The following is a 13,489-nucleotide window of genomic DNA, read 5'->3' on the forward strand; positions in this document are numbered from 1 at the left end:
CGGAAATATTTTTGCTTTGAATTTTAATGGAAGTATTATTAAAAGGTATTTTTATGCTGTTTAGGAGTGTCGCTTTATGAAGAAGAAGGTGTCTTAAAAAAACGAGCTATTATCCCATAAACTTTCTCTTGATATTTTTAATTGCCATAGCAGTTAGTGGGACACATCGCAGGTTTCGCGCCGTCCACAGCGCTCCACAATGACGCATGCAATTTTCGCCAATCCGGCAAAAGATTCCCCATAGACGTGATGCCAGTGACGTCACGTCGCTCGACACAACTCTGACGTCATGCCTGTTACCTACCGTCAGCTGACACCATGAGGTGTCATTGTCATGTCAAGTCACGTTGCAGAGTGACGCCAAGCCATTAAGTGACGTCAGGTGATAGCGTGAGTTAAAGTGATTTCATAACTTTACGTGATATTCTGACGCCATGACCGGACGTAGAGACATAAACATATGACAGCTAATAATGCCAGCAATAAAAACAACGCGTTTGCGCTCATTATGCGAGAAAGGTTCTCGGGCGAGTGAACGAATAAGGCTAGGTGGGTGTTAAGCCGTCGAAACCACGAGCGTGAAATTAGGTGGAGCTACACGCTTGAAACTTGACTGCGCGATTTTTTAAGTGCTCTCCAGTGATTACAAGGCGGTGTTAGTTTGTGTCCAATAACATTGCATAAGACGTACAGGCAGCCACATCAATGACAGAGAACGGTTCATGCATACACATGCGGTTTCGTCGTTCCCTGGATTTCAGGCTTCAGAGCTCAATTTGCAAAGTGTTCTTCAACTACAACAATGCAGTCCTAGTTTGTGTCCAATGAAAGTTTTTAACAGGTTCACAATATGATCTTTACTTAAGACACCCTCATTGGTTTCTAAACGCTATGGAAGTTTCGTCCGGGGTGTTTCTCGGTTTAATACGAAACGCCTAGGCGGACTCATGGTGCGCGCTCGCACCTTTATCGTTCATTTAGTCTCACTGCTTCGAAATGTCACCTTAGTGGATCCGACGTTGCACCTCAGCTGTCACAGTATTTTACCTCATCGGTCGCGTAAATGTTTACCTACTTGTGCTCTTCCAGTACAGATTGACCTCGCGTGAGGTGGAAGATACGTTCTCGCTTCCGGGCTGAAAAGAAACTTACATAACCTGAAACAAAATGATCGACGTGCAGGCGAGCTGCTGCGTAGTAGTTATCATATTTAAACCCTGAGACTGGGAAGAAAACTTGAAGATAGATTAGAAAAAAAAACTAGAAATTTCACAGACAAGCGTCTTAAACTGACGTTATTTTTTTAAGGTCGATCACAACGTAAAGCACACACACACACACACACACACAAACATTTTGTTTTTAAGATGACTCAATTCTAAATCAGTTCGTTCCGAACACACAAAGGCATGAACTTAAACTGTACGCCCAGGAGGAGCGACCAGAACAGTTCAAACCAACCTCAGTCCTTTGGCACACAGATACACCAAGGATAATAAGACCCCTAAAGCAAGCTTACAATTCAAGGGGCCGTAATTTTGGACCCATGTTTCGCATGTATGAAAACTAAAGATTTCTTTTGAACGAAGTAGGTTCGGAGAGCCCTGCAGGTATGAAATCTACTTTACTAAGCTAAGTTTTCACAACATTATATACAGCATAAATAAAGATTTGTACTCACGGATGGTCCTTATCTTATTTTGTCCGGTGACAAAAGCGAGGGCGGATAAAGCGAGCAGCAGAACGGCAAACCTCATGGTTGATACGGACAACGCTGCTGTTCCAACCAATTCAGGGAAGCCAGAGCAAACGCTTGCGCCGGCGGGACGACTCTGAGTCTATCTAAATCTTCCGGCCCCAAACGCAGTAACTCAGGCGGTTTCTTTGAGGGCTGTCTGATTAATAGCGATGGGGGGATGAGCCTGGGCCAACACTCATTTAAGAGCGTGATTTGCAGCCTTCGCGCGATGGGCTACTTCTTGGTCAGTGCGTACGTGGCTTCATGCGCCGTGAGTGCAGCTGAAGCTCTCTTCATGTGATTTGTTTAGTTTCCAAGTGAGATTCAGCATCTATTTAGACATAGGGAAGCCGGTATTGGAGCAAACGTTCGCGTAGAAAATACTCCCATTTTTTACCGTCGCCATTTAGAGTGTAGATTGACCGTTTTCATTTTCGACTCTTCGTAATTCGCTTGAAAACTATTAAACGCATTTCTGACGGCATATAACTCATTTCGTTTTTTAAATGACCAGCAGAATTCCCATGGTCATTACAGGCTATTACATAATATATATATATATGTGAAGTTAAATAATGTAACATTGAATTGTGAGCCTTTGTTTTTATAATTCGGACCGTTTTTACACTTTTCTGAAATGCACAAGCATTACCATGCTGACAAAGAACAGGAAGCACGGATTCTGCCCAACATAAACCATACACAATTTATTTGTATTATTTACTAGGGAAACTGTTATAGTAGTAAATATGTATATCTGAGAGGGACAGGGGCGGGGGAGGAGGGTGATGGCGCCGCTGACTGAGAGGTCTGATTGCTCTTGATAGACGCATACGCTGACGACGGCAATAGTATTATTTACATATGTACGTCCAGCTTCGCCTCGTAGACAAAGTGTTAGAAGATTTTCAGGACCATGTGTTGTTCGTTCGGAAGTTCTGGCGGCCTCGCCAGAATCGTCCAGGATATTGGTTTCTGGTGTTCGCTGGGATTCCCTGACTTCCTGACGAAATTGACTATCCCGCAGAATGTGGTAGGAAGGGGCTTTCTTGTTCAGGGTACATCTTGCGCAGATGTCGGACCTTCGCCCTTTACTACAGGAGGCTACTCGATCTGTGGAGATGGTGGCATCAGTCCTTATGCGTGTGATCATAATTTTCGCCTGTTTTTCGGTGCCCCTGGGAAGGGGGTTGGAGTCTGTGAGAAGGCTATCCCAGTTTCAATTTCTGTAGTTGTGCTTCATCGAAAACTTATCTTCGCACCGGGTCGTTTCACCTTGCATGTCTAGACTAGTCTGTGCCTGATCACAGGTTGTAGTGTAACCGTAGTCGTTTACGGTTGGAGAAACATCCGCGTGATTGAAGAGGAGGGAAAGGCACGCGCTTGCGAGCTGATGCGCTTTTCTCAATTATTAAATTGAGTTTTATTATCCATTGAATTGAATTTATAAAAAATGCAATATGAATCAGTAAATTCATAAATTAATAACAATTCAAAATAATACGGTGAGCCTGATTTACTTTATTGAGTATATCACATCAGGTTATGCGACACAAATTTCTCCCGCTAGATTTTGCGGAAAAACTAAATTGGTGCTGAGGTCACGTAACGTCAAGTCATGACGTCAATTTTCCCGCTAAAATTTAGCAGGGAAACTGGACTGCGTAACGCTCCTACCGTGTCGCTCCTTCATGACACTGGTTCGTGATGCTCGTTCCTGGCGTTACATAAAACACTAGCCATAAAGCACATATTCTGTTAAGATAAAACTTGCTTGAGGGAGATATGATGTTTCCATGCTCCTTATCAATATCTTATACTTCTGAACGTGTAATTGAGTGTGCCAATTAAACATTACTGCTTTCAGACATACATCATCTGTAAAAAGATTACGAACTGTACAACATCGTTCAGGCACCTTAGAGGAGATGACTAATTCGACAAGAGAGGAATCTAAAATTATATGTCATATAAGATCAATATTCTTATTTTGGGGATAAAAGGATAGCTATCGTTTTAATGAGGTTAAAACAAGTGTGCAGACGAGCTGGTTATTTGAGTCCAGACTCAATCGACGCTACGAGGGACCAATCCAGCAGCGTTAAAAGCGCAAGTCACTGTACTTTTCTTGTTCATGATAGGTTCAGAAACATAACGAATGCCATGATGATACGTATTCTTTTGTCGCTGTCTGATTGGTTGCATCAGCCCGTAGCGTCGGTTGCGTTTGGACTTAAGACCAAACGAAGTATATGCCAATATTCTAAGTTTCTTATGATGTAATTATCTATGAGCAAATCGTCGCATTTACTAGACGAAAAAAAAAGAAGGCCATCATCCGCTCAAATAAAAAAACTTTAGCTGCTTTGCTACCTTAGCGATATCATTGATATATATTTTAAAGGGTAAAAACCTTTGTATGCTACCTTGTGGTACTCGAGATTTTATTGTTTTCACATTAAAAAAAATACCCTGCATACCGATTCCGATTATTAGTAGAATTTGATAGGGAGAGTAGCATAACCTATAATGCCGTGTGTATCAAGTTTACGAAGAAGCAATTCCTGATTAATGTAATCAAACGCTTTAGTAAAATCTACAAATATGCGAATTTCTATATATTCTTTTCATTAAAATGGAGCTAAATAAATTAATCTTGGTTTATCAATCACAGGTCTGTTGAACGTTTTCTTTTTTTTTTCTGAACCCGTTTTGAGAATTGGTGATATGATAGCGGCACTTGCAATTTCGCTATGGCAAGCAGAATGTAGCAAGTTAATCTAATCTTACGCAGGTCATCGACGTTTTTTTCAACAACAGCACCCGCACCGTCTTTTCCTCAAACCAGTACCTTTTCCTTTGTGTGCCACACCACGCACCTTCATGTGAGAGTGCACTTCGTCTTATCTAGTTCCTTGTCGCTGTCTGTTAGGCGTACCGAAATGACGTACGAAAACACTCTTCGCTCTTACTCAGACAGCAAAAATGCTCTTAATACAGCCTCATTGGATCCAAAACGTTAAGAAAGTTTCGTTCGGTGAGTTTCTCGGTTTAATATGAAACCCTTATGCAGATTCTATGGTGCGTGCTCGCACCTTTATCGTTCATTGAGTCCAACAGCTTCGAAATAACAAATTAGCGGCTCCGACGGCACACCTCAGCTGTCGCCGTGTTTCAACCAACGCTACTAGAAAAATTCAGTCGGCAAACTGGCATAGAGCTTGCTTTAAAAAAGTGTTTTTTATCCGTACTCGACCACCGAAGTAATGGCGATCGCAACGTAGCCAGCCATTTCTCCCGCAGCAGCCACTCCGGGAGCTGCACGTCTGGATGTATCACTTCAGGTCGAGTCGCGCAAGGGCCAGTCGCGCCATCTTGCATTGCCATTTCGCAGTAGCAATATAAATTAAATTTAATGTTTTGACCAGAGTGTCGAACCGATATTTTTATTGCTTCGGTTCGGGTTCGGGTTCACGGCTTTCGGTTCAGTTCCGGTTCAGTTCCGGGGCGCAAAAAATAACGGTTCAAACCGGTTCGAACCGGTTCGAACCGGTTTGAACCGCTAAATTGAGAATATATTTTCCGCGTTGTTCTGTCAATAGGCGCTATTTAGGCCGTGAAACTAACTGCTGTAAACGATCTGATTTTTGCGAGAACCTATTTTTGAGAATTTCGCGAATCGCCTACAATTCGCGAAAAATGGGTCCCGCGAACAATTTCGGTAAAATGTAAACAGATTGAAATTTATATTGAGATTCCACCGCGTCGAGAAAATTACAACCCGCGAATTATTCCAAAACTTCAGCTTTGACCTAAATCGCGAAATATTGAGCCCACGAAAAATAGTCGTTTACAATATATAGTTTTTTTTTTATTGTTTGTTCAATTCAGTTTTATTCTCAGGTACCAAAATTATAAAATTCTGTTATTTATTCCCACACAACAAGAAAGGAAAATCTACATTAACATACAAAACGTCGTGTTTATACGACTCAACATCCCTTCGTTTACCAGAGTCACATATATTGAACCTGAATCGAAATGTTTTCGGAAGTGAAGTAGGTTGCCTAAAATACCCGTGATTGGTACAACTTTGTATCGCAGTATTAGATGTTGAATCGTGGTTTTGCCCTTGAACTAAGGAATTAATTACAGTGAATACAATCATGAAATGGGCACCTCGTCGCCATATATATCATGACATGTGTTTTACGGAATACGTTTCACAATATATATATGATGACGAGACGACTGAGCTTAAGGGAATACAATTTTCAAAATGTCACGAAAGTCACGGGACAAGTCCTTCCAGTCTATATTTTATAGGAACATTAAGCGACAATCGCAATGCTTGTTTTTCTAACTAGCATATTGTTTGCTCTCAGCACCATGATGCGGACGACGAATCATGCGAAAAGGAGTGGCTGAAATTGTTCACTCTAACCTATGAGCACCTTAGTACTGAGATCGAATCTGACCTGAAACAGTGCTTACCCATGTGAACATTTTCTTATATTGAATAAACTGGCATAGCCCGGATGTTGAGGTTTGCTCTTGACAAAATGCAGGTCAATTTAATTTGCAAATAAGCATCACCCTCGCTAATTGATGATTTTTGTTAAATAGAACAAAGTGGTATTTCATGCTCTACTCAATTCGGAAGCTACCTAATTGGACACTTTCTGAGAGTTTATGTGTGCAATCGTCATAGTTCCACCACTCGTTCCAGTAAAAAAAGGCGATAGTAAAAACACATAAAAACGCGATAATAAACTTCTATATATTTGAGAAGTTATATATGCGTGAGGAACACATATAGTTATTTAAATTAGCTTCAAAATAATAAAAAAAACATTATTTATATCTTTTCAAAATCACCTATAACGTGTCAATAGAGGATAAAAGCGCCGAAAAATATTTGCCGAACATCTTTCAGATAATTTAAAGGCGCATTTACTTATATATCTTGGAGGTGAGAATCTTCTATTTATGCTGCCAAATCTTCAGACAGGAATTAAGTATACTTTTATTATCATCCATAAATTTGACTTTATGAAGTTCACATAAACGCCTGAGACCGTCACGGAAGGACGATACTCGAAAATACGCCAGCTGTTGTGTCTTCGGCAACGTGCTTTTGTTAGCTGTTTTGCAGTGTAAAATAGTGGGTTGCAGGGCATGCCAAAAAACACTGTGGTCACATGATATATCGGAAGGCAAATACACGAAATGTGCACAAATAAGGAGATGACACGCAATTTGTTTCTAAATAATCCCTTACACAACGCTTTACTGCAAAAAGAAATGCATAGAAATGCATAAAATGATATTCCTAATTAAACATAGATTCCGCGCAGGGCAAACAAAGATTTTTTAGAATCCTAATATAAATCACTTTTGGGCATCAGCTTGCCTCAGCTCGAAACGTCGCGGGATACTACCTCGGGAGGCTAATGTTATCTTAGGTTTTACGTGCACTTGTTTTGAGACCTTACTTCATGACTCTGTCCTTTATCAGTCATGTGCTCCAACATTTCATTAGGCTGCCGTATATCATCGCGAGACTACTATAAATACTACACAACTTTACACATTGGACGTCTAGTGCTGGTGTTGCGAACGTCGCACTTCACCAGAAAGCTGAAGTATTTAACATGGTTTGCACGTGACGTAATCGCACTAGATACTGGTTGTCATTGCGAGTTGTTCTTGCTGAGAAAATCAAATCCGGTTTGGCAAAATGCACGCTGCAAAAGTTTCGCGCTCAGTGCAAGCTATGTATTTGAGAGGCACACATTTTTCTTGTTGGTACATCGTCGTTAGGCACGGCGCGAGTATCTGGCACGACGAAAACGTGCTTTCTGGCAAGAGTGTTTTTACAAATAAAAGTTGTACCAACTACCCATCTGTCACTATCGTTTCCAGGCCACGCTTTCTAGTCTGCGCCGAAAATGTGGGGCAGAGGAATCTTTACGACACAGTATGCTTCAAAACTACCCCCCTCCCCACTCCCTTTTTTTTTAGTGTCTCCTCAAGATACTTTTTATTCCTCAGGGATTGCCTGCTCCGTATTGAGTGGTGTTCACTCGACAATTATATTTGTGTCACTTGTTAACAGTAATTCTTCCTTGCTTTAACTTTGCACCAAACTGTGAAGGTTAAACAAAATACAGGGCGGTCGAAACTTGGAGAACTTGAGAGCGACACTCCTGTGACACTTAGAGCGGCTGCCGACGTTCGGCTATCCCCGTGAGGCCACTAGGGTCTTTCTTTTCAGGTGTCCCTCCCGTACACACTAATAGTTCCATGTAACGTCCGACTAATACGTCACATTTAGACCCTTTAACACTTCTATTCTCGGGACAACTTTCTGAGGCAGTTCAGCAATAACGAAAACATGTTTGGGAGCCTCAATGGTGTGCATACATGTAAAATGGGTCGTGCGGCATCTTTTTTTTTTTTTTTTACCTCAAGTTCAATAAATACCGCTAAGTTGTAACCCTTGACGTTGATAACTTGCAAAAGCATCCATTAGTTTGCCCCTCCGCGAAATGGCAGACAGTCGAAAGAAAGAAATGAAACAGCTTTCCCCTCCTCAACTCACAATTAGAACTATCAGCCACGTGATCTGATCCTAATATATACACCGTCAGTGTTTATCATAGTCATACGCAGGGTTGGCAAAGCATAGAGCATGGGCTGATCTTCAGATATAGCTTTAGTTGGGCTATAATGCCCGAGCCCCACTAAAGCGACAAACAGAAACAAACGACAGCGGCTAGCCTTAAACCAGAGTATTTCGCGATTTGACAGGCTTTGTAGAATAAATAAGGCTATGCTCAAACACGAGTATCATGCACACGATGGTACCATTCGCAGGCTTGTAAACACTCGTGCTAACTTCGCGAGCACCGAACAATTCAAAGCCGTATAAAGGTACCATCGCGAACATGCTGCATGTGTCTGAGGCTTGTCGCTTTCGTTTGTTTCTGTTTCTAGCTCTAGTGGGACTCGGGCCCATCATAATCTTTGAGTTGAACACGAGCGTTACCCGAATGTTTGGCGATACTGGTTGTCATGAACCAGAGCATTTGACTCGGGATCATGACAATCGGGTACATCATGGTGTCACGTGACTCTCAGTGTGAAGTTGTGATGTCATGTGACGTCACGGTATCAACAACGTTAATAGATCTAGCGACGTCCTCAATTCGAATCGACTTAACGCGGTGAGTCACGTGACGTCACGGGATCACGTGATGTGACATTACTTGACAGCATGTCTTGACATCATGACGTCACGTGACATTGTGACACATGGCTAATCATAGTGCCAATAAGAAAGCGCCGCAAAAAACCAGGATTTATTATACATTGCAATTCTGTATATGACGATTTGATCAATACGTAGATGAATACACGTGCCAATAATAATAAATTTGTAATACTAACAAAAAAAAATACCGTGAACCGTTTTGAACCGGTTACCGTTATATTTTTTTCCGGTTCAGTTCCGGTTCAGTTCCAAGATGGCGGCGAAGATTTCGGTTCGGTTCAGTTCCGGTTCGGCTAAAAATAACGGTTCTGTTCCGGTTTTCGGTTCGGTTCGGTTCCGGTTCGACACCCTGGTTTTGACTAGTCGATAAAGGGTGGCTCTACTATCGCATTTAGATTAGTCTCGGTGGACAGGACCGGTCCGGGTTTAAAGGGAGAGTTTCCAACTGAGTGTTTTAGTAACGTTGGTTTCACATTACGGGTTGCCTGATTGCTTATCTGTTCATTTTTTTTTCTTGTTTTCTTTGTGCCTCGGCATCCCGTCGTGTTCATTCAAAGCAGTAAAGATGGAAGTCTGGCGTGGGTTGGAAGGACAAGATCTAATCAAGTATGAAAAAAAGCGATTATGCTAGATGACGAGGCAACTTTAGCAGACGCTATACAGCTCGCAGGCAAAGCAAATCGAGACAGTAACCTTACGACGCAGAAGGTAGCTGCATACACGGAGACGAGACAATCCTTTGCGGTGAGGTTTTCTCGTCGACAAGAGTGTTTACAGGGAATCTGAGGGAGGCGCAATAACTTATATTTAGAGAGCCTCTTGGCGAAAGATAAACAGGTGTTCCAAAGAAAGCCGTGCATCATATTAGAATAATAGGGAACGTTTCAAGTGTTGTGTGCCGGGGGTTGCACAAAAATTTCAAAATCACTTCCAAGTTAGGACCTGTTCGAAGGTATGTCACGCGGTTTCGTAACCTTCTGTTATCGCTGCACTTTCATATTGTTGATTTTCTTACCCGCAAGATTTATGTAGTGCTACACCACTCCTCTTTTATAGCATGAAGTGTTATTCTAACGGAACATCCCCCAATATCCAAAATGTTGTCTGTACGTCCGTCTTTACTGCAACATTAAGTGCCAACTGCCGCGCCTTTCAGTGCTGGCAATGTGGCACGGGCATTTCGAATGCACGGGAATGAGAATATTTCATAACTTTTATTAGCCACACATTACTGTGCGAATCGTCATAACACTGTAATGTTCTCTAAAGTTCTTTTTTTTTTTTTCAATATGCCATCAACTGGCATTTGAAACGCGCGTGCGGCATTGCCAATTTCACGATTACCACCAAAAGTGGTGGAAGGGAAGCAAATGGATGCGAAATTAATTTAATCAAAGTGCCGGTCACTGGGCCCCGTTTTAAAGCAACTTTGCATGAGCGCCACCATCTTGGTAGTAAGGTGGCCCTTCCGTGATAGCTGACCTCCAGCTTCTCTGTGCAGTGCTTTTTCCGCTTTGCCCGCCCCCATCGGAGCTTTATTTTCGTCTTTTGTTTTCCTACGCACTTTCAAGTTACCTGGGCCCGTTTGCTCGAAGCCGGTTAACTTTAACCGCGGTTAAAAGTTAACCGCCCTTCCCTACTAGGTACCTACAAGTACCTAGCCAAGTTTGACGAGGGCTGGATGAGCGATAGCTCCGTGTTTTATTATGGGGTGGTAGCTGGTGTCACCTACTGGCTATAGCGAATATACGGGGCTTCCATGGAAAGGTTCCGGAAATGGGGGGACCCAAAAAATGCGCGCTGCCTGGTTTTCGCGACGCAGCGCGGCATACATTTGAGCTTAAGAAACAATTGTTATTGCTTGTGGTACAAATAATCGGAAAGGTAAAACTAAATTAACCCTTGTTTGGAAGTTTTCTAAATATTTGGCTGCATGAAGTGAAGAAAAGCCTCGTTGAAATTTCCTTCCGAGTTCGAAAGAGGACGACGAAGTTGAGTCCTAAAAACAACGAGGAAGAAGTGAGCAGTGAAAGGCGGGCGGTACACTGGCAGCATGGTTGGCCAGCATGTAAGAACTGTATATAACACCGTCATAAATTGAAGAACCTGTAACTCGGCTCCACTGAAAATTGACCTATTAGTAAGTTACCCAAACATCGAGAAGAACGCTGGAAGTGTATTTCTACGGTCCGTGCTCAGTGGCCTTCCACTTATAAACGACTTGAAGTAAATAATCATAATAAATCTTTGACGAACGCGCGTGCGCGGCAAAATTTGTTTTAGGCTTTTTGCTTCAAAATAGTTATTACTGCAGACGCCAGCACGTGCAGCGCGTGTAACTACCCTCGTAGCGGGAACGCTCTCTGCTTTTGTGTGCTATCAATACCCAGCCGATTGAGTAAGGCAATCCACTTTCCAAAGACGTTACCATGCCGACAACTATCGCGTTCATTTAGGCTTAGGAATGGCCAGAGTCCAAAGTCTATCTAAAAAATGCGGCGAGGTCATTGCTCATGCTTTGCGTTTTAATTGAGGTGAGGCAAATCAAAAACCTCCTGAACCATTCATTGCTGACTAACGCGCCCGCTACTGCAGCTACTGCGCCGTATTAGTTCCGAGGCGAGAGGCGCTCACACACAGGGGCACCGCCATGTTTCCCCGCCGTCCTTACTCTGCCGGTCACGTGACCGAAAATTCCTCCTCGTAGGGAAATCCGGTTGACCGCGGTTAGTTAACCATCTTCGAGCAAACGGGCCCTGGTCTTAAGTTTGTTAGATTTCTTAACTTCGGTTAATACTTTTAACTCACTTTTGAACATATTTACTGTAGTTTTTTTTTAATTTATATAAGAAACTTTGTGTGCGATTCAGACGACAACGGAAGAATAGGCCCTGAATAATATGATATTATAAGTTTTCAAAGTTTTGAAAATTCGCGTCTTACCTTAAAGATCAGGCCGTGTAGCGATCCCCAACCTACTTTTTTTTTGGCATAAACTGAAAATAACTTTAGGTGTAAAGTTGGCGCAAATTCCTCAGATTAATGTTTCAGTATGTCGCAGAGTAAGCAAGTTGGCACAAAGATTTGTGACAGCGAGATTGCTGTAATCTGAGCGAATCATATGAGCGCGAGCGATCATTGAGTGTTCGTGCTAAGGCAGACGAGCAGCGTGTTATGCGATGCAACTATGTTTTCAAATCGACAATATTCCGTTGTTCACACTTGCTCGCAACGTTTAAGCAAACTTGAAAACTATTAGGGCCGGTTGCACCAACGCCGCTTACCTTAACTCAAAGCGGCACTTTCCTAAGCCGGCTTAGCGCCCTAAACCGAGCTTAGGTAAAGACGGGTTTAAATTCCGGTTGCACCAACGTTAAGCCGGCTTTACAGACGCGCCCCTAGCTAAACGCTGGATTTGCGTAGGGAATCTAGGGACACACAGAGCAAACTAGGGAACGCTCAGAGCGACGAATACGATTGGCGGAGAGGAATCACGTGATGTAAACAAAAAAAAAAAAAAAAAAAAAAAAAAAACTGCCGTAGTAGTTGTCGTCGGCGTCTGCTTTTCGCTGTATTTCTTCGGTGAGTAACAAATTAAAGGTCTCCAAATTCAATCATTTTTTCGTTTAACTTTCAATAACAGAAGTCAAAGCTTCAAATAAACACGAATGCTCTTTACATCTGTGATTGTGTGTTTAATATCGGTTGATAACAGGATATTTTGACAGTGGTAGTAGTTTCCGTGCTCACATTTTGAGGCGGAGGAGCCATCGGGGGCCCCAAATCTCACCGAACGCGAGAAGGACACTCTACTCGCTACATCGCTGAAGACAAAACATCACGGATATAAGTAGGCAGGTAAGATGACTACTAAAACCAAGTCAAGCCTGAAACCGATGAAGTTCAAAACAGTGACGAACTCGCCACGGCAGCTGCGAAAATGCCCGGAAATCGTCGAATAGAAGTCGTCGAGAGGTCAGGTCACGAGACCTTGCATCGACGGTACTCGTTGCTATCAGCAAGGTGACAGAACTGCACTGTACCGTCGTTGAACATCCGCTGCAGCCTCAAACGGACTTCTGTTTCACACTGTCGAGTTCAGAAAAAAAAAAAAAACTCCCACTAGTACATTACATCGTGCCGATAAGAACGGTCGTCTCTTCGCATCACCTGCCCCAGCCTGCCCCGATACAGCAATGCACGAATCTAACATAGTAGTCGTTACGATTTGTCGTCGCCACGAATGAAAGATATAAAGCAAAATATTCCTAAAAAATCGCGATCACCAAAAACGTTACGGAGGACACAACAAGGCGCAACTTTCAACTGAATTTTATTGAAAACGTGTTCCGGTATATAGTCTCAACCATCGTCACAATGACAACAAACGACAAAAGTAAAGGGAAAACACCATCACAGAGCACAACTCGGAAACAACAGTATCTCGTTCTCGGGAAACGAATGAAAGATATAAA

This window comes from Ixodes scapularis, unplaced genomic scaffold, assembly GCF_016920785.2.
Source record: "Ixodes scapularis isolate PalLabHiFi unplaced genomic scaffold, ASM1692078v2 PGA_scaffold1__304_contigs__length_218370807, whole genome shotgun sequence".
Lineage (NCBI taxonomy): Eukaryota > Metazoa > Arthropoda > Arachnida > Ixodida > Ixodidae > Ixodes > Ixodes scapularis.